The sequence below is a fragment of the Hordeum vulgare genome, chromosome 1H, assembly GCF_904849725.1.
Source record: "Hordeum vulgare subsp. vulgare chromosome 1H, MorexV3_pseudomolecules_assembly, whole genome shotgun sequence".
NCBI lineage: Eukaryota > Viridiplantae > Streptophyta > Magnoliopsida > Poales > Poaceae > Hordeum > Hordeum vulgare.
Window position 1 is genome coordinate 400,647,398 of NC_058518.1, and position 21,539 is coordinate 400,668,936.

General features: G+C 48.9%; 1 pseudogene; it reads right to left on the minus strand.

Moving 5' to 3' along the window:
* Positions 1–7,836: 7,836 nt before the first annotated feature.
* LOC123399629 lies at positions 7,837–21,223 on the minus strand (annotated as a pseudogene).
* Between the last annotated feature and the right edge of the window lie 316 nt (positions 21,224–21,539).

The window sequence follows — 21,539 nt, forward strand, 5'->3', positions numbered from 1 at the left end:
AATCCGACAAATTCAGCTACTAATACTCGAGAGTATTCTCTCACCTCCTTCAGGCGATCTACAAATTTGGGTCGAATAATCTACCCTCGAAAACTGCTGCGAACCCACGCGCTGGTGGGCCATCAACAACATTCTTCCAGTTTCATTGCCGGGGAGTGCTTTCAGCATTCTTCTGGTGCTGCTTCAGGAGAAGGTTTGTTGTCATAAGAATTCGTCTAGCTAACGCCAGAGATTGCAAGATCAACCCTTTTTTGGAGCCATTGCCAGAGAAGTACAGCTGATGTCATTACTCCACACGTCGACCGCTATCCAGCATGCATCTAGTGTATTAAGTCCATAAGAACAGAGTAACGCCTTAAGCAAGATGACATGATGTGGAGGGATAATCTCAAACCAATGATAAAAACCCCATTTTTTTAACATTGATGGAATCTTCTTGATGTGTGCCTTGCTGCCCCTACTGTCACTGGGAAAGGTCACCACATGGTAGAACCCAAAACCAAGCACTTCTCCCATTACAAGAATCATAGATCTAGTTGGCCAAACAAAACCCAAGACTCGGAGAGACTTACAAGGATATCAAGTCATGCATATAAGAAATCAGCAAAGACTCAAATATATATCATAGATAATCTGATCACTAATCCACAATTCATCGGATCTCGACAAACACACCGCCAAAGAAGATTACATCGGATAGATCTCCATGAATATCATGGAGAACTTTGTATTGAAGATACAAGAGAGAAGAAGCCATCTAGCTACTGACTATGGACCCGTAGGTCTAAAGTGAACTACTCACGAGTCATTGGAGGGGCGATAATGATGATGAAGAAGCCCTCCAACTCCAAAGTCCCCTCCGGCAGGGTGCCGGGAAGGGTCTCCAGATGAGATCTCGCGGAAACGGAAGCTTGCGGCGGCGGAAAAGTATTTTCGAGGCTCAACTGATTTTTTGCGGAATATTTGGGAATTTATAGGCCAAAGACCTAGGTCAGGGGGCGGCCAGGGAGGCCACAAGCCTGCCCACCGCCGCCTCCCCCTCGTGGCGGAGTGGGGGATTGTGGGCTCCCTGGAGCCAACCTGGCTTGGCCCAAAAGCCCCCTGGACTTCTTCCGTTCGGGAAATAATCATTTCGGGGTTTTTCTTCCGTTTGGACTCCGTTCCAAAATCAGATCTGAAAAGAGTCAAAAACATAAAAAAAATAGGAACTGACACTTGGCACTGAAGTAATAAGTTAGTCCCAAAAAGATATAAAAAGGTACATAAAACATACAAAGAAGGCAAGATAACAACGTCAAAACATCAAAAATTATAGATACGTTTGAGACGTATCAGTCACTAGGTCACCTCAATGGGGATGTGTATCTCCCCAACAAGCAAGTCATACTTCATCTTGACACGAGGAATAGGGCATTCAAAGCTCCCAATAAGAATCGATGAAGTCCTTTCGATAGCATTGATGCAATGTACTCGATATTGTTTCTTCGGAAAGTGCACCGTATGCTCATTACCGTTGACATGGAAAGTGACATTACCTTTTTTGCAATCTATAAAAGCCCCTGGAGTGTTTAAGAAGGGTCTTCCGAGGATGAAAACCGTGGCTTCGTCCTCGGGAATATCCAAGATAACAAAGTCTGTTAAGATAGTGGTGTTAGCAACAACAACAACAGGCACATCCTTGCAAATGCCGATTGGGAAAGCAGTTAACTTACGGTCATTTGCAGAGAGATTTCAGTGGGTGTCAACTTATCCAGTTCAAGTCTACGATAAAGAGAGAGAGGCATAACACTAACACGGGCTCCAAGGTCGCATAACGCAGTTTTAACGTAGTTGCCTTTAATGGAGCAAGGTATAGTGGGCACACCGGGATCACCTTGTTTCTTAGGAGTTCCACCCTTGAAGGTATAATTGGCAATCATGGCGGAGATCTCAAGATCAGGTATCCTCCTCTTATTAGTCTCAATATCTTTCATGTACTTAGAATTTGGAGACATCTTGAGCATATCTTTCAGACGCATGTGCAGAAAGACAGGTCTGATCATTTCAACGAATTGCTCAAAATCCTCATCATCCTTTTTCTTGGATGGTTTGGGAGGAAAGGGCATAGGTTTCTGAACCCATGGCTCCCTTTCTTTACCATGCTTCCTAGCAGCGAATTCATTCTTATCGTATCTTCTATTCTTAGGTTGTGGGTTATCAAGATCAACACTGGGTTCAATCTCCACATCCTTTTCATTGCTAGGTTGAGCATCAACATGAACATCACTATTGATATTATCATTAGGCTCATGTTCATCACCAGATTGTGTTTCAGCATCAGAGACAGAGGCATCGTTTGTACTCTCAGCGGTAGCAGCAACAGGGTTGCTAGCGTGCAGGTTCCTATCATCTTTGTTCTTATTTCTAGGATGACTAGGTGCATCAGTGCTAACTGCTTGAGAATCTTGTTCAATTCTCTTCGGATGACCCTGAGGATACAAAGGTTCCTGGGTCATTCTACCGCTTCTAGTAACGACTCTGGAGGAATTGTCATTCAACTCATTAAGCAAGTCATTCTGAGCTTTAAGTACTTGTTCTACTTGAGTAGTAACCATAGAGGCATGTTTACTCAGAAGTTTAAGATAGTTGACATTTCTGTCCACACAAGCACTTAAATGACTAAGCATACGAGCATTCTATTCCAATTTTCTGCTAACATAATCATTGAAACTCTGTTGTTTGGCAACGAAGTTATGAAATTCATCCATGCATAAGCTAGCAGGTTTATCAAAAGGAATATCACTCTCATCAAACCTACGCAGAGAATTTACTTCTACTACCTGTATCGGGTTATTGAGACCATGGATCTCTTCGATAGGTGGTAGATTTTTGACATCTTCAGATTTAATGCCTTTCTCTCGCATAGATTTCTTGGCTTCTTGCATATCTTCAGGACTAAGGAATAGAATACCTCTTTTCTTCGGAGTTGGCTTAGGAGGTGGTTCGGGAATAGTCCAAGCGTTCTCATTGCACAAGATGTTATTCAACAGAATCTCAGTGTGTTCTATGGTTCGTTCCCTAAAAACACTACCGGCACAACTATCTAGGTGGTCTTTGGAAGGATCGGTAAGTCCATTATAGAAGATATCAAGTATTTCATTCTTCTCAAGAGGGTGATCAGGCAAAGCATTCAGTAGCTGGATGAGCCTCCCCCAAGCTTGTGGGAGACTCTCTTCTTCAGCTTGAGCAAAGTTGTATATTTCCTGCAAGGCAGCTTGCTTCTTATGCGCAGGGAAATATTTTTCAGAGAAGTAGTAGACCATATCCTGGGGGCTACGCACACAACCAGGAGCAAGAGAAGTGAACCAGGTCTTAGCATCATCCTTTAACGAGAAAGGAAACAGCTTGAGCATATAGTAGTGGCGGATCTTTTCCTCACTAGTGAATAGGGTGGCTATATCGTGCAGTTTGGTAAGATGGGCTACAACCATTCCAGACTCGTAACCGTGAAAGGGATCAGATTCGACCAGAGTGATTAACTCAGGGTCGACAAAGAATTCATAATCCTTATCGTTCACAAAGATAGCTGAAGTGGCAAACTTCGGGTCGTATTTCATCCTAGCGTTTAGAGATTTTTCTTTCCACTTGCGCAGAAGTTTCTCAACATCATAGCTATCCTTACACGCAAGAAAATCCTCAACTATCTCTCCCTCCATAACATAGCGCGTATCAAGCATAACAGGCATAGTAGCAGGTTCTACTTCAATAGTATCAGCAGTCTCAGAAGTATCATCACATCTAGCAGCAACTCTAGCAATATGTGCATCAAGGAATGCACCAAGTGGCAAAGAAGTATCAGGCATAGCAGGCATAGTATCAAGCATAGCATCATCAGGCATAGTATCTAGCATAGCATCATCAGGCATTGTATCTAGCATAGCATCATCATAAGCATCATGGATAGCAGAAGTAGCATCATCAAGCACAGGCGACATATCAAGATTTCTAGCAGGAGGCGAAGTCGCAAACTTACTCAAAACTGAAGGTGAATCAAGTACAAAGCTAGATGGCAGTTCCTTACCTCTCCTCGTAGTGGAAGGCAGGATTTTAGTTTTTGGATCTTTCAGATTCCTCAAAGTGATCAGCAGACGTCGGTCCCAAGTGACTCAGATAATATAGTTGTGCCTCCCCGGCAACGGCGCCAGAAAAAGCCTTGATGTCCCACAAGCGTATGGGATCGTAGCAGTTTTCGAGGGTAGAATATTCAACCCAAATTTATTGATTCGCTCTGAAGGGGAAGCTAAAGAATATTCTCAAGTATTAGCAGCTGACTTGTCAATTCAACCACACCTGAAAGATTAGTGTGTGCAAGCAAAGTAGATAGCAACGGCACCAGAAAAAGCTTTGACAATCCCCGACAACGGCGCCAAAAAAAGCCTTGTTGACGGGATGTTAGCGCCAACAAAGTCTTGCAACAAGTGACAGCGGAGTAACAAGGAACAGTAGTAGCAGCAGCAGCAAAGTAACAACTAACATCAGTAGTGAAAGCAGCAACAAAGTGACAAGTAAGAGCAGTAGTGACAGCAGCAGCAAAGTGGCCCAATCCCTTTTGTAGCAAGGGACAAGCCTAGGCAAAGTAATGTAGCGAGGACCAGTAGTAAAAGACTCGTAGGCAGTGGATCGGTGATGGATGAGTATGACGGATGTGATTCATCATGTAATAGCTATAACATGGAGAGATATTTAACTAGCTCCCGTTCATCAATCTAATGTAGGCATGTATTCCGTATGTAGTCATACGTGCTTAGGGAAAAGAACTTGCATGACATCTATTGTCCATCCCTCCCGTGGCAACGGGGTCCTAATGGAAACTACGGGATATTAAGGTTCTCCTTTTAATAAAGAACCGGACCAACACATTAACACGCGGTGAATACATGAATTCCTCATACTATGGTCATCTCCGGGAGTTGTTCCGGCTATTGTCACTCCGGGGTTGCCGGGTCATAACACATAGTAGGTGACTACAACTTGCAAGATAGGATCTAAAACACACATATATTGGTGACAACATAATAGGTTCAGATCTGAAATCATGGCACTCGGGCCCTAGTGAGAAGCATTAAGCATAGCGAACTAGTAGCAACATCAATCTAGAACATAGTGGATACTAGGGATCAATCCCCGTCAAGAACTAACTCGATTACATGATAGATCTCATCCAACTCATCACCGTCCAGCAAGCCTGCGATGAGATTACTCACGAACGATGAAGAGCATCATGGAATTCTTGATGGAGGAAGGTTGATGATGACGATGGCGACGATCTCCCCTCTCCGGAGCCCAAAACGGACTCCGGATCTGCCCTCCAGATGAAGAACAGGATGTGGCGGCGCCTCCGTATCGCAAAACGCAATGAAACCTTCTCTCTGATTTTTTTCGAGGCGAAACGGAAGATATAGAGCTGAGATTGGGGGCGGTGGTGCCACGTGGGCCCCACAAGCCTGCACGGCGCGGCCATAGGGGGTGGCCGCGGCCTGTGGGCTTGTGGCCCACTGGCACGCCCCCTCACATGGATCTTTGCGCAAGTATTTTTCTTTTATTCCAGAAAAAATCTCCGTAAATTTTCAGGACGTTCCGAGAACTTTTATTTCTGCACAAAAACAACACCATGGCAATTCTGCTGAAAACAACGCCAGTTCGGGTTAGTTCCATCCAAATCATGCAAATTAGAGTCCAAAACAAGGGCAAAAGAGTTCGGAAAAGTAGATACGACGGAGACATATCAAGCCCGTGCCCCCAAAACTGACCAATGAAAAAATGCCTCATCACCGTGTAAACCTTTCTTCCCTGTAATACCGTGTAGATGTAGCATTGCTCAATTCAGAGTGTTAAAACAGACATGGCAATACAGCTCAATAGCCTTTGTTTTGTATAGTTCTCATCCCATGACAAAGGTGCAATGGGAACATGTTTGTTAGTTAAGGCCAGCATGAAAGAAAAATGGAAACAAGAATCGGTGTGATGGAAGCTCGATGTGGAACAGAGGAAGCAGAAAGAGCTTCGCACAAACCAAAGGTTAGTTTACCTCTTGCTCTCATTTCGGCCTACACAAGAAACTGTGATCCACGTTATTTTTCACAGTAACTCACAGACTCAGCACTTGTTACAGACACGAAAGCACACAGAGCACAACGTTTTTAAACTACTTACAAAATAGCCTTGGACTGCCTTCAGAGACCTTGCCCTTTTCCTACGGTTCTTTCACTCGGTTCACTCCTGATTTACCGGTCCATGCTAAGTTCAGATTCAGCCAGGTCCTGTGCTTCAACCTCCAGGCCTGGCTCATAAATTCTTCATGCCCCGTGGGATCCCGTCAAGGGCATTATATTTTAACAGGCAGTCTGTGCAGTAGTGTAGAGTTTGTAACAGTTTCAGTATGAGACCAGCTTCGCATAAGTTTTTTTTTCGAGAAACCAGCTTCCCACAAGTAACCTGCCATGAGAAGATAACTCTGATATATATCTGGAGAACAAGATTTGTGTTTGTGCGTGGCACTATGCATCCATGTTTCTCCTCACCAACCCTGTGAAGAAATCAAAGGTGCAACACAGGAAGTTGCATCAAAAAAAGTCGATCAAGATGGTAAGTGGCACACCATTATGTTCTTGACAGACACACATCATATATGGTATACTATGGATACATAAAGTAATTATAACGAGAAAAATGTTGGTGATGGATAACAAATCACGTTACCTGTTACCATCAGGGTGCAGCTCATAGCTCTTGTCGTCCTCGCCAACGTCATATAAATAGCCACTTGGTGTTAGCCCCTGAAACAATTTAGTTGGTGGTTAGAGATGAAAAAATGTGCGTTGCAACGGGAGTAAGAAAACTACATATTGGACACTTATTATTACAATGAGTATTGAGTTCTTGAAGATTTTTAACCTCCTCATGTGTAGTTGATATACAATTGTTAGATAAACACGTTAACACTTTATGAGGTAATTCATCAACTGCCCACCACATCCAACCAAAAAAATTAACATCTATGCGCAGGAGGAGAAAGGTGTGTCCTATGCATTTGACGAACTTGCTCACTCTCTTTCTCTGGCCTTTTTCCTATGTACTAAGAGCTCAATACACACAATTGTGTATTCATAACCCAATTGTACAAACCGATGTAAAATTATAATGAATATGAGCTAAACAAACATATGAACTCGCCTCACAGCTCCTAATCAAGCTTCATTTTTAGTCCTAAGTCTAAATCAGGCCAAACGGCTCTTGAGACAGTAGATGACATTACAATTACATTTGTAATATTCGTTATGTATGCGCAAACCTTGTATTCACGCATGAGGGTATATATTGACCTCTATATGATGGCAATTTACTGAAGATTGTCATATATTAAATTTAGCCTATAATGTATGAGAGGTAGTTTAACTTTGATAGATATGGAAAGATAAAATAGAATGCTAGAAGAACCACGGGACACCTTGTAGTCGCACATATGGGTATATCTTGACCCATATATGATGGAAATTAGTGAGGAATGTTATATGTCATTAATTTATTCTATAATGTATGAGAGGAAGTTTAACTCTTAACAGATATCGAAAGATAAATCAGAAATGCTAAGAATAACCACACGACAGAAATACACATGAGCACACCTCCAATACAGCTCAACAGATTATCCACCTCAAGGCAGGAGATGTGTCTCCTCTATCAACAACAAATATATAATATAAGTAGTAAGATGAATAGTGAATTCAGATGCATGAAGACAAGTAGACGACCACTATTATTTTCAAAACATAATAAAACACAAGGTTATTCCTAAATCTAGAATAACAAACTAACAGATAAAAACTTACCATAGGCACAATAGACATACACGGGTTTGTTCTGTGACCGCTTTCTCATGGCCCATCGCACAGCTGACTCAATCTGTGGTGGCTAAGGCGCCCTTGTACCCCATGTAGCGACACACCAATATGAATTCTTGGATATAGTTGAGCTTCTTGGCAGCTCGCACGTGCAATAAATGACTGCAAGTTCGCCAGGTGGCAGGCGTTCAACTGAAGAAGGCCAGCCTCCAACATACACTCCGTCCGCTATCTCGGTGTACAAGGGCTCATTTTTAACGGTGTACAAGGGCTCATTTTTAACAAATCTCCGCAACAGCACAAACAGATGGATGAAAAGAGAAAGGGCGAGAACATGACCCATGACCATAGGGGAAAGCTTCCATTGGATGCCTTGCCGAGGAGCAACGGGAGGTCGACCGACGGATGGGAAGTGTCGTGGCTATAAGTCTGACAGTAGATGTGTAGGGTACGAAAGGATGGGCAGAGCCTTAGCTACGGCGAGGTTGTATGAGTTCAGGCCCCTCTACGGTGGAGGTAAAAGCCCTACGTCTCAGTTCTCTTGGGAGCTTGTTGTCGAGTGGAATATGGATTACAGTGAATTGCTAACCCCTGCACCAGTGGGGAAGGGCGGCTTATATAGAGTGCGCTACCCTTCATAACGGTTCGGTGCACAGGTGTGGAGTGGCGAATAACTACATACGTTACAGGTAACGTATGTCTTAAATGCTAATAAAGGTACATGGAAACGTATGACTGTTGCCCTCCACGGGGGTTACGATGTACAGAGTGGAATCCAGTCGGTAAGTTTGATACGCTCCGAATGCTCATCTCCGATTGGATGATGTAGGAATCGTCACCGACTGGATGATGGGAAGTCCTTAATTCAGTCGGAACTGACTAAGGTCCTTATCCCTTATGAAGGGTAGTCCTTGGGTAGGACCCATTGGGCAGGCCTACGACCCTACCCTAGGACAATAACCCCATCATTAGTCCCCGAATGGATTGGGGTTGGAACGACGAAGCGATGCTTGGAGTACGGATCCGACTGGTATGGATGCGACTTTGGCGTTGTTTGCCTTGATCCATTTTATCCTCTTGACCAGTGATCCGAGTGGATGTATATGTGAAACGAACCGTCAGGAACCGAGTGCTTCCGTGGAATCTTTTGACGTGACCAGTCAACTGACAGCGGCGGATTTTTTGGGATCCTCAAATTTCGGTTCCGCGCGCTCAGCAGGGATGACGACATCGCAATCGAGTAGTATGTGCCGCCTCGATTTCTGCGCCTTCATCTCCTCCACTAATATCGCAGCAACCGGTCGGGGGATAAGATATCGGGGCCACCTGCTAGTGACCCAGCTGGAACCTTATTTAAACCTCTACAGCGAGGGTTTTTCGTTGCACTCGCCTGATAGCTCGCACTTGTCTCGCTTCTCTCGCAATCTCCTGTGCATCCCAAGCTCCTTCCTTCCACTCCTCCCCCGCGGATCTACATCCTCCACCATGACGAAGGGGCAGACGAGCAAGCTCGAGGCGCGGACGAAGAAGAAGCCGGCGGCTCCTGCTCAGCGGCGGCAGCGAGCACTGTCGGCGGGTTGGATCCAGGGGGATTTCCTCCCCTCCACGGTGACGAAGGAGGACATGCTGGAGCTGGTGGAGCAAGGCATGATCGAGCACAAGACGTGGAGGCTGCCGGCGGATGGCGAGACGGAGCCGGCGCCCCAGGAGGGGGAGCGCGTCCTGCTGCTCAGTCACATGTATCGAGGCTTCTCTCTGCCTCCTCATCCCTTCTTCAGAGGTATAATGAACCACTTCGGGGCGCAGCTCCACCATTTTCCTCCCAACGCAATAGCTCATCTCTCTGCCTTCGTCGTGCTGTGCGAGTGTTTTATCGGCTGTCCTCCCCATTGGGGGCTCTTCAAGCACATCTTCTCTGCTAGATCTCAAACCATCAAAAGACTTAGCCAGTCGGACGACAAAACTCACCTCCTCCAGCTTTGCGGAGGCTTAGGCTTCCAAAAGAAAAGTAAAAGTAGCTATCCCGCTCTTCAGTTGTCTGAATCCGTTAGGAACTGGCAGTCGACTTGGTTCTACTGCCAGGACGTTGCGTGCCAGGACGTTGCATGTTCGAATGCCGCAACTGGACTGCCACCTTTTAGCCTAGACCGTCCGGCTCCGCCTAGGCAGCTTGCGCTCACGAAGATGGAGAAGATCCAGATCCAGCCTCTGGTCGATGCACTGGTAGAGGTCGTCCGAAAGGGAGTCACTGGCATAGATTTGCTGGAGATTTTTCTAGGTCGGCATATCCAGCCTTTGCAAGCTCGACACCACGCCATGTGGCACTACACGGGGTCTGAGGACTCCACTCGGACTAACCCCGAGTGCGTGACCGGGGAGCTTGTGACGTCGTGGGTCCGCAACATCACAGGCGCTTGCGATAACCCCAGAGGAGCCCGGCGAGTGAAGCCCTTCCGCGCAGACAACCCTCCTCCGAATGAGGTGAGTATAACTTGTCGAGTGCACACAATTGTCTTAGATTTATCGCTTTTTCCTGTATCACTGTCTAACGTCTGATGTTGTCGACTGTATCTCGTGCAGGCGTGGACAAGTTGGTTTTCTCCCGTCTCGAACGGGAATCCGGCTGAGGAAGAGGAAGGCAGCCAGGAGGGCAGCGTGGAGAGCGTCGAGTACGTCTCCGACAATGGGGAGACGGAGGAGGAATCCGAAGAAGAAGAGGGGGAAGATGAGGAACAGAACTCGCCACCCCCACCACCAGAGCCTCGAACTAAACGCCGCCACGAACTCGTGGCTCCGTCGGCTCCTCCAGCGGCCTCGAGTGCCCCGCCAGCTCCTCATGTGGTTCCGAGTGCCTTGCCAGCTTCTCCCGTGGTTCCGAGTGCTCGGAGAACAAAGAGGACCAGGGACTCTGCTGCTGAGCCCGCGGGCCAGCCCTCTAAGGTGGCCAAACCGAGTGGATCCAAGCCTCGGAAGGCTTTGCCGCGGATGAGGATCGCCGTTCCCGTCGCCTCAACGTAAGTGTATTGTTCTTCTATCTTCTTCCAGTATTTGATTGAACTCATGCTTATTGGTCGAGTGAATTTTACTCGACAGAGCTGCCACCTCCACCACTTCTCTGCCATGCCAGGGGGACGATCCCATGGATACGGACAACGTCGTCACATCCCAGCAAGGTACGTCGTGGCGACTCCGAGAGCTTACATTATTGTTTCACGAATTCGGTCTTTGGTCTTGCCTTTTTTCTGTGGTCTCACGTCGTTCAGTCGGGTTTCCTTCAGAGGTGATTCACATGGAGGAGGACGACCAAAAGAGGTCCGAGCAAGCTGCGGTGCCTGTCCTTGAGGCTGTTCCATCTGTTACTACTCTCGCCATGGACGCGCCACCAGCCGAGACGATGTCGTCGACTGAAACGGCGCTCATCGCTGTTGAGCCGACTGGAGCAGGACTTGGGATGCCCAAGGAGTCTCTTGTGGTGCCAGGTCCATCGACCGTCCAGTACGACACCCAACGCCTCCCAGAAGATCAGGTGGGAGCTGCTAAGGGGGCCATGGTGCAGGCGGAGTTGATGGCGGGTGATGCCAAGAGAGCGTACGACTCCATCGCATCTGTGTATAAGCGAAGCTTGGAACTCCCGGAAGAGATCCGAGTAAGTGGGCTAGTAAGTATTTACTTTCCTCTTGTAACCCACTGGGTGTTTAAGCAATATACTCGGATGCAGTATGATTATTTTGCAGTGGGTTCACTCTTAGTGAACCCAGTGGGTGTAGTCCCCGAGACTTCTGTCGAGTGCTTGCACCGGCAGTTATCTTTATATACATTTTCTTTAAGTTGATCAGATCAAAACTAATCTGTTCGAATGTTACCGGTGGGGGCACTCCGAGTGCACCTACTAGATTAGTCCCCGAGAGTAATTTTACTCAGGTCGGGTAGTAGTAACCTCATAGGCTTGTTTTTGTTATGTATCTCAACAGGGCGGACCTGTTTGAGCTTCATACCAGTGGGGTCACTCTTAGTGAACCCACTGGGTGTAGTCCCCGAGACCGCTGTCGACTGCTTGCGTCGGCAGGGGTCTGAAGAACTTCGAGTTTTTATTGTTTTCCTTGCTGAATTTGTCTGATCGTCTCTTCGTGCTGACTTGCAGAAGACTTGCGAGATGGGATCGGCGTACGACACTGTGAAGGCTGAAAAGATTCAGTTTGCTGCGGAACTGGATGCAGCAATGCTTGCCTTGGATGGTCTGAAGGGTGTTCTGGCTGAACGAGAGAAGTCCCTGGAGGAGTCCCGTGAGGCAAACAAGGCATTGGTGGACGAAATGGAGAAAATGGGGAAGCAAAGAACCGAGCTGATGGGGCAGATGAAGGTGATGAACAGGCGGTGCATATCACAGGAGAAATACATCAGTGACTGGGCAAGGAAGATGATTGCGCTTCTCGGTGGTAAGCTCTGTTTTTTCGAGTGCTTCTTGACTGTGTATTTCATTCTGCGCTTACTTTCTGCTCGTCTTGTCTTTGCAGATTTTTGTATGGACGCTGAAGCTGAAGCAGCTGACGTTGAGCTGTCGGTTATTCCGAACGTTCCACTCGGCGAGGACGCCAATCGAGACCTGCTCCGAGCGCACATTCGCCTGGGTAAAGTGGGACCTTTCATCGGTCGACTGAGAGAGGTCGTCAGCCGAATCGACAAGGAGCTGTGGCCCGAAGACGAGTCCCGGCAAGAGATGGAAGGGTTGATGACTCGGCTGGAGGACGTCCCGAACCAAGTGCAGGCGTGGAAGAAATCTGCTGCTCGATGTGGTGCGGACGTGGCGCTGTCGCTGGTCCGAGTGCACTGCAAGGAGGCTCGCGAAGAGAAGCTGAAGGCGCTGCAGGTCGCAAACACCAAGAAGCTTCGATTCGAAGATTTCATGGAGACCTTCCTTGAGAGCGCCACTCGCATCACAGACAGGATCGACCTCGACACTTTCGTGGAGCCTGCCAGTCCGAGTGCCAGTCCTGACGACGCTTGAGAAAACTTTTACCTCGGTATGCCGAGTGTTAGTTGTATGAAACTTTGGCCACTGCTGTTGGCCGTCACATTCGTGGTTTGATGTGGATAAGCTTGATCCACATCGAACCAACTATCTTTAGACGAACTTTGAATTTGAATCGAATCTTTTTCTCTTCCTTTGCCAAAGAGTTGTTGACACGATTTTGGCTCGTGGTTGTTGTTTGGCGTTTCTTGGTGAAGCCAATGGCAAACATGCGGAGCATGTAATTGTCAGTTGTCTTGACATCTGCATGAGCCTCACTGAGGGTCTGCTGAGTCTCCGAGTGGATCTGTAGGATACACTCGAAGGCAATTGTGTACTTAGGTGATTCGTGATCGCGGCTAAGTCTGCGAGTGCGACTGTAAGGTCGTACTCAGAGCGAGTTGTTACTCATGTAATTGTCAGTTGTCTTGACATCTACATGAGCCTCAATGAGGTTTTGGTACTCATGTAATTGTCAGTTGTCTTGACATCTACATGAGCCTCAATGAGGTTCGTGCTACTCATGTAATTGTCAGTTGTCTTGACATCTACATGAGCCTCAATGAGGGTCTGCTAAGCCTCCAAGTGGATCTGTAAGATACACTCGAAGGAAGCTTTCTACTTAGGCGATTCTTGGTCGCAGACAAGTCCCCGAGTGCGACGTTTAGTGAACACTCGGAGAAAGTTAATACTTAGGAGATTCTGGATCGCGGCTACGTTCCCGAGTGTGATGTTTAGTGCACACTCGGAGAAAGTTTGTACTTAGGCGATTCTTGATCGCAGCTAAGTCCCCGACTGCGACGTTTAGTGCACACTCGGAGAAAGTTATTACTTAGGCGATTCTGGATCGCAGCTAAGTCCCCGAGTGCGACGTTTAGCGCACACTCGGAGAAAGTTTGTACTTAGGCGATTCTTGATCGCAGCTAAGTCCCCGAGTGCGACGTTTAGTGCACACTCGGAGAAAGTTATTACTTAGGCGATTCTGGATCGCAGCTAGGTCCCCGAGGGCGACGTTTAGCGCACACTCGGAAAAAGTTTGTACTTAGGTGATTCTTGATCGCAGCTAAGTCCCAGAGTGCGATGTTTAGCGCACACTCGGAAAAACTTTGTACTTAGGTGATTCTTGATCGCAGCTAAGTCCCCGAGTGCGACGTTTAGCGCACCCTCGGAAAAAGTTTGTACTTAGGCGATTCTTGATCGCAGCTAAGTCCCCGAGTGCGAGTTTAGCGCACAGTCGGAGAAAGTTATTACTTAGGCGATTTTGGATCGCAGCTAAGTCCCCGAGTGCGACGTTTAGTGCACACTCGGAGAAAGTTATTACTTAGGCGATTCTGGATCGCAGCTAAGTCCCCGAGTGCGACGTTTAGTGCACACTCGGAGAAAGTTAGTACTTAGATGATTCTGGAACGCAGCTTAGTCTCGAGTGCGACGTTTAGTGCACACTCGGAGAAAGTTATTACTTAGGCGATTCTGGATCACAGCTAAGTCCCCAAGTGCGACGTTTAGTGCACACTCGGAGAAAGTTATACTTAGGCGATTCTGGTTCGCAGCTAAGTTTTTTTTAAGACCGGAGTCTGCGAACGCAGAAGGATTTTGAATCTGCAAAAAACTCAATCTGCTTTGTATTACTTCAACGATACTTGTTCTTTACATTGCTTCAGTCGACGGTCACGTGTAGAAACGCTTCAGGAGATCTCCGTTCCACGCTCGCGGCTCGTCTGTTTCCCTGTCGAGGTTATAGAGTCGATATGCTCCGTTGTTCAGCACCTTCGAGATGATGAAGGGTCCTTCCCAGGCGGGAGCCAACTTGTGAGGTCTCTGCTGATCCACTCGGAGCACCAGGTCGCCTGCTTGGAATGTACGACTCCTGACGTGTCGCGCGTGAAAGCGCCGTAGGTCTTGTTGATAAATGGTTGAGCGAGTCAGTGCCATCTCACGCTCCTCCTCTAGAAGATCCACTCCGTCTTGCCTTGCTTGCTCTGCTTCAGCTTCGGAGAAGAGTTCAACTCGTGGAGCGTTGTGAAGCAAGTCACTCGGAAGGACTGCCTCTGCTCCGTAAACGAGGAAGAACGGGGATCGCCCTGTAGATCTATTTGGGGTTGTGCGGAGTCCCCAAAGCACCAAAGGCAGCTCGGTGACCCATGCGTCGGCGGCATGTCCCACTTCTCGCAGGAGTCGAGGCTTCAAACCTTGCAGAATAAGTCCATTCGCCCTCTCTGCTTGCCCGTTTGTTTGGGGATGCGCCACAGATGCAAAATCCACTCGGATACCTTGGCTTGTACAGAAACCTTTGAATCTGTCCGAGTCAACATTTGTTCCATTGTCAGTGATTATGCTGTGAGTTACCCCAAATCTGGAGATGATGTCCCTGACAAACTTGATGGCCGTAAGGGCGTCGAGCTTCTTGATGGGCTTGGCTTCAATCCACTTTGTGAACTTGTCGACTGCCACCAACAGATGTGTGAATCCCCCTTGGCCTGTCCTGAATGGACCGACTGTATCTAATCCCCATACTACAAACGGCCAAACAAGAGGGATTGTCTTCAACGCAGATGTTGGTTTGTGGGACTTGTTCGAGTAGAACTGACAGCCTTCACATCGGTCGACCATATCTTTCACCATTTCATTCTCCTACAGCCAGAAGAAGCCAGCTCTGAATGCTTTGGAGACGATTACCCTTGAGGAGGCGTGATGACCGCACGTTCCCGAGTGAATTTCTTCCAGGATTAACTGTCCCTCCTCAGGGGAGATGCATCGTTGAAGGACACCTGAAACGCTTTCTTTGTACAACTGGCCATCAATGACAGTGAACGACTTTGACCTGCGGACGATCTGTCTGGCTTGGACTTCGTCTTCTGGTAATTCTTGCCTCAGGATGTATGCAATAAACGGCACAGTCCAATCCGGGATGATAGCAAGAATCTCCATGATCAAATCAACCACAGCAGGGACTTCGACTTCAGTCAGATCTGTCGAGCTCTTTGGTTGTACTGGTTCCTCTATGAAAGGATCTTCTTTAACTGAAGGAAGGTGGAGATGCTCGAGGCAGACGTCACTCGGGACTAGTCTCCGAGTGGATCCGAGTTTTGCCAACTCATCAGCTGCTTGGTTTTTTAGTCGCGGAACATGGTGGAGTTCCAGACCTTCAAACTTTTTCTCGAGCTTCCTCACTGCATTGCAGTATGTGGTCATGGTGGGGTTCCTGACGTCCCACTCCTTCATCACTTGATTAACCACCAAATTCGAATCGCCATAGACCATCAGGCGACGGACGCCGAGTGCGATGGCCATGTGCAGTCCATAAAGGAGAGCTTCATACTCTGCCTCGTTGTTGGAGGAATCAAAGTGTATCTGCAACACATACTTGAGTTTGTCACCCTTTGGTGATATGATCACAACGCCAGCGCCGGAGCCATTCAACATCTTGGACCCATCGAAGAACATTGTCCAATGAGCCGAGTAGATGTGGGTCGGTTGTTGTTGTTCTACCCATTCTGCTATGAAGTCAGCCAGAGCTTGAGACTTTATAGCTTTCTTGGCCTCGAACTTGACGTCGCAGTATAACATCTCCATTGCCCACTTCACCACTCGGTCCGATGCGTCCCGATTGTGTAGGATTTCCGACAATGGTGCATCAGAAACGACGGACACCGAGTGGTCTTGAAAATAATGAGCCACCTTCTTCGTAGTCATGTAAATCCCATAGATAAGTTTTTGATAGTGGGGATACCTCTGCTTGGAAGGAGTCAGGACTTCGGAGACATAATACACTGGCCGCTGAACCTTGTATGCTTTGCCTTCTTCTTCGCGTTCGACTGTGAGAACAGTGCTGACGACTTGATTTGTAGCCGCGATGTATAGAAGAAGGGGTTCTTTACTGAGCGGAGCAGTAAGAACCGGCTGGGTGGAAAGTAGGACTTTGAGGTCGTCGAATGTGATTTGAGCTTCATCTGTCCACTCGAAAGTATCTGATTTCTTCATGAGTCGGTACAGAGGAAGTGCCTTCTCGCCGAGTCGACTCATAAACCTGCTCAAAGCCGCTAGGCAACCTGTGAGCCTTTGAACATCGTGTATTCTGAGCGGCCGCTCCATTCGGACGATGGTCCCGATCTTTTCGGGGTTGACGTCGATCCCTCGTTCCAAAACGAAGAAATCGAGTAACTTTCCGCTGGGAACACCGAATGAACACTTGGCTGGGTTGAGCTTGATATCGTACCTACGAAGGTTGGCAAATGTTTCTGCCAAGTCAGTCAGCAGGTCGGAACCTTTGCGTGACTTGACTATGATATCATCCATATACGCCTCCACATTCCGACCAATCTGGTCGAGGAAGCATTTTTGGATCATGCGCATAAAGGTTGCTCCTGCATTCTTCAAACCAAATGGCATAGTGATGTAGCAGAAGCACCCGAATGGGGTGATGAAGGCTGTTTTTAATTCATCGGGGCCATACAGACGGATCTGATGATAGCCCGAGTAGGCATCAAGGAATGACAAACGCTCGCAACCCGCAGTCGAATCGACAATTTGATCGATGCGGGGGAGCGGAAAATGGTCTTTCGGGCAGACCTTATTGAGATGCTTGAAGTCGATGCACATTCGGAGCTACTTGTCTTTCTTGGGCACCATGACAACATTGGCGAGCCACTCGGAGTGGTGTACCTCGCGAATGAAGTTGGCTGCCAAAAGCTTAGCCACTTCTTCTCCGATTGCCTTCCTCTTGTGTGCGGCGGACCGAGCCGACGCAGGCGTTCTCGGACAGGTCGAGCGGCGGGATCCACATGCAGTCGGTGCTCAGCCAACTCCCTGGGTACACCTGGCATGTCAGCGGGCTTCCATGCGAAGATGTCCCAGTTCTCACGGAGGAATTGGATGAGCTCGGCTTCCTATTTAGGGTCGAGGGTGGTGGAGATGTTCGTAGGGGCAGCGGTGTCGTCCCTCCGGTGGATGCTGACCTTCTTCGTCTCTCCCGCCGACTGGAATGCGGACTCCGAAGCTGGCTTCTTCAAAGGCATCAAGTCGGCGGGGTAGACTGTTTTCTTGTACTCGTCAAGCTCGAGGACAGCCATCTGCTGATCGGAGATCCTCGATCCCTGCTGCAGACACTCCTCGGCCTGCTGCCGATTGCCGGTGATAGTGATCACACCTTTTGGGCCTGGCATCTTCAGCTTCAGGTACACGTAACATGGACGGGCCATGAAACGCGCATACGCCGGGCGGCCCAGATTTGCGTGGTAAGCACTCTGGAAGTCCACCACCTCGAACGTCATCTTTTCCTTGCGGAAGTTCTTGTCGGAGCCAAAGACGACGTCCAACGCGATCTGGACGAGTGACTTGGCCTTTCGTCCAGGGACGACTCCATGGAACTGCATGCTGCTCTCGCTAAGTTTGGACATCGGAATGCCCATCCCCTTGAGAGTGTCAGCGTACATGATGTTCAAGCCACTGCCGTCGTCCATGAGGACTTTGCGCAGTCGGACTCCTTCCACCACCGGGTCGACGACCAGAGCCTGTCTCCTTGGGGTAGGTACGTGCGCTGGATGATCTGACTGGTCAAAGGTGATCGCAGTCTGAGACCATTTGAGGAACGTGGGGTTGGTCGGCGCGGCCATGTTCACCTCCCTGTTCACCAGCTTTAGTCGACTCTTGCTCTCAACGTCAGCAAAAATCATCAATGTTGCATGGACTTGGGGGAACGGATCCTCCTTGTCCTCCTCATCCTGTTCATTGTCCTTTTCACTCAGCTGCCCTTCGCCGAACCCCTGGATCAGGAGGCGACATTGCCGAGTGGTATGCTTCGGAAATATGGTGTTGCCCTCTTCATCCATCTTCGTGTGAATTGGACATGGCTGGTCCAGGATGTGGTTTCCGAACTGTTTCTTCTTGGGGGTGAACTGAGCCTTCCCCTTGCCCTTGAATTTGGCATTGGTAACGGCTGTGGCTTCTACCTGTGGAGTAGATGGAGCTTTCTGCTTCTACTTCCGAGTGTTGTTCCCATCTCCATCGGCGACTGCTTTGTGCTTGCCGCTACGAATGCGGTCCTCTTCTTCGCCATTTGCATAGCGTGCCGCTATCTCCATCATCTTACTCATGGAGATGTCGCCTGTTCGACCGAACTTCAAGTACAGATCTCTGTATCGCACGCCTGCCTTGAAGGCGTAGACTGCTTGGTGCTCTGTGACGTTCTCCACCGTGTGGTAGAGGGTCGTCCAACACTGAATGAAATCGCGCAGGGGCTCATTCTACTTTTGGACAAAGTGCTGGAGCTCCACGAGACCAGCACGGCGTTTGCACGTCCCCTCGAAGGTCCTGATGAAGACTCCGGCCAGATCTGCCCAGCTGTAGATGCTTGAAGGAGCCAACTGGTTCAGCCACGCTCATGCCAAGCCGTCGAGCATCAGAGGGAGGTGTTTCATGGCGACGTGGTCATCCCCTCCTCCGATCTGGACTGCCACTCGGTAGTCGTCCAGCCATGTTTCTGGCTTGGATTCTCCTGTAAACTTGCTGATCCCCGTCGCCAATCGGAAGTTGGGAGGGATGTCAGCCGAACGGATGGCTCGACTGAAACACTCGGGACTAGAGACGATGGTCCTGCTTCCACTCGGACGATCCACATAGTGGCCATCGCGGTGGGCCCGGCCCCTGTCGACCCTCCTCTGGGCGATATATCCTTTTGCGTCAGGTCTTGGATCATAAGTGTCACCGACCGAACGCCGATCATCATGATGTCGGGGCCCGTAGGGCCCACCCCGCGGAGGGGTGCGTGAACAGCGACGATCTTCGGGATTCATGGAACGGCTGCCTCCCGTGTGTCGCTGATGAGAACCGGGGCTGTGAACTGACCGATGTGTGTTCGCGCGAACAGAACTATTGTGGATCCTGTTGTGCAACTGGGAGACCGCCGAATTTTGCTGCTGCACCATGTGCAGCAGGGCACGGATCTGCTTGATCCCTCTGCCAGCCTCTGAATCAGTCGGCTGGAGGGAATCGTCTATCTTGGCGGCGGCAGCCAGGTTGAGGACGGGTGGGCGGAACACCTCCACGTTGCTCTGACGAGTGCGCCGCCTGGCAGAACGGCGGGGCTGATGGCGAGCGCCGGAGGTTTCGCCGACCTCGTGCTTGTTCCGGCCGGTTTGGCGGGGACTTTCATGGGAGTTGGCCATGTGCACTTCGGCTGCAAGCCCGCGACCCATGTACTGGGAAGGAAACTCAGTCGGAACTGAGTCCGAGCACTGGGACGGCGGCGCAACTACAACCGACTCGAGGACCGCCACTTCTGAAGATGCGCTCTGGAGCGCCTGGGCGTGTTGCACCCAACGCTGGAGCCGCGGACGGCGAGACCGCTTGTTGCGGCGCGCGACAGGGGCGAAGGTCGACACCGGAGCCGAGTGCTGGAGAAGAAGGACGCCGCGGGCGCCGGCACGGAAGTGCGTAGCCCCGCGACTGGGGAGCGCCTCGACGTCAAGAGGGGCATCCCGAAGCCATGCCGAATCGTCGACGATGAAGGAGAGAGCGCCGAAGAGGATCTCGTGACCCATGCTCAAATCTCCACCGGATGACATGATGAAAAGATGTAGTCGCAAACTCGCCGAAAAGTCACTTAGACGCCTGCCCCACGGTGGGCGCCAACTGTCGTGGGTATAATTCTGACAGTAGATGTGTAGGGTACGAAAGGATGGGCAGAGCCTTAGCTACGGCGAGGTTGTATGAGTTCAGGCCCCTCTACGGTGGAGGTAAAAGCCCTACGTCTCAGTGCTCTTGGGAGCTTGTTGTCGAGTGGAATATGGATTACAATGAATTGCTAACCCCTGTACCAGTGGGGAAGGACGGCTTATATAGAGTGCGCTACCCTTCATAACGGTTCGGTGCACACGGGTGGAGTAGTGGCGAATAACTGCATACGTTACAGGTAACGTATGTCTTAAATGCTAATAAAGGTACATGGAAACGTATGACCGTTGCCCTCCAGGGGGGTTACGATGTACAGAGTGGAATCTAGTCGGTAAGTTTGATACGCTCCGAATGCTCATCTCCGACTGGATGATGTAGGAATCGTCACCGACTCGATGATGGGAAGTCCTTAATTCAGTCGGAACTAACTAAGGGACTTATCCGTTATGAAGGGTAGTCCTTGGGTAGGACCCATTAGGCAGGCCTACGACCCTACCCTAGGACTATAACCCCATCAGGAAGCAATGGAGGTAAGCACGACAATCAGGCAAGCGTATATGAGGGGCAATGAGGGCACTTTGATGCCCAGTCCATGAGCAAAATACGCCGCAGTGAGCAAGACAACCGCCTTGAGTCCAATCAACCGGGATATCCCCCAACCCATCTTCACAAGCCTTCAACTGAACCCTAACATCAAAGATAAAATGTCAACAAACCTGAATCGGGAGGGATAGTACCCAGTTCCAGCTAAGAGGAAGCTATGCCTTTACGGTTCAAACAAATCAAATTGTTGCGTACAAAGCGATATTGTATTTGTGAGTATTGTATTGGTGGAATACTTATCATGTTTTTACCATTAAATCACTCTTCTTTCTTAATTACAATATACCATGAATAATATTTGCTCTCCTCCGTAGCTCAGAAATAAATAGTTCAAATTACCGATTTAGTTCGGGAAATTAGCCAAAAATGTTAATAGT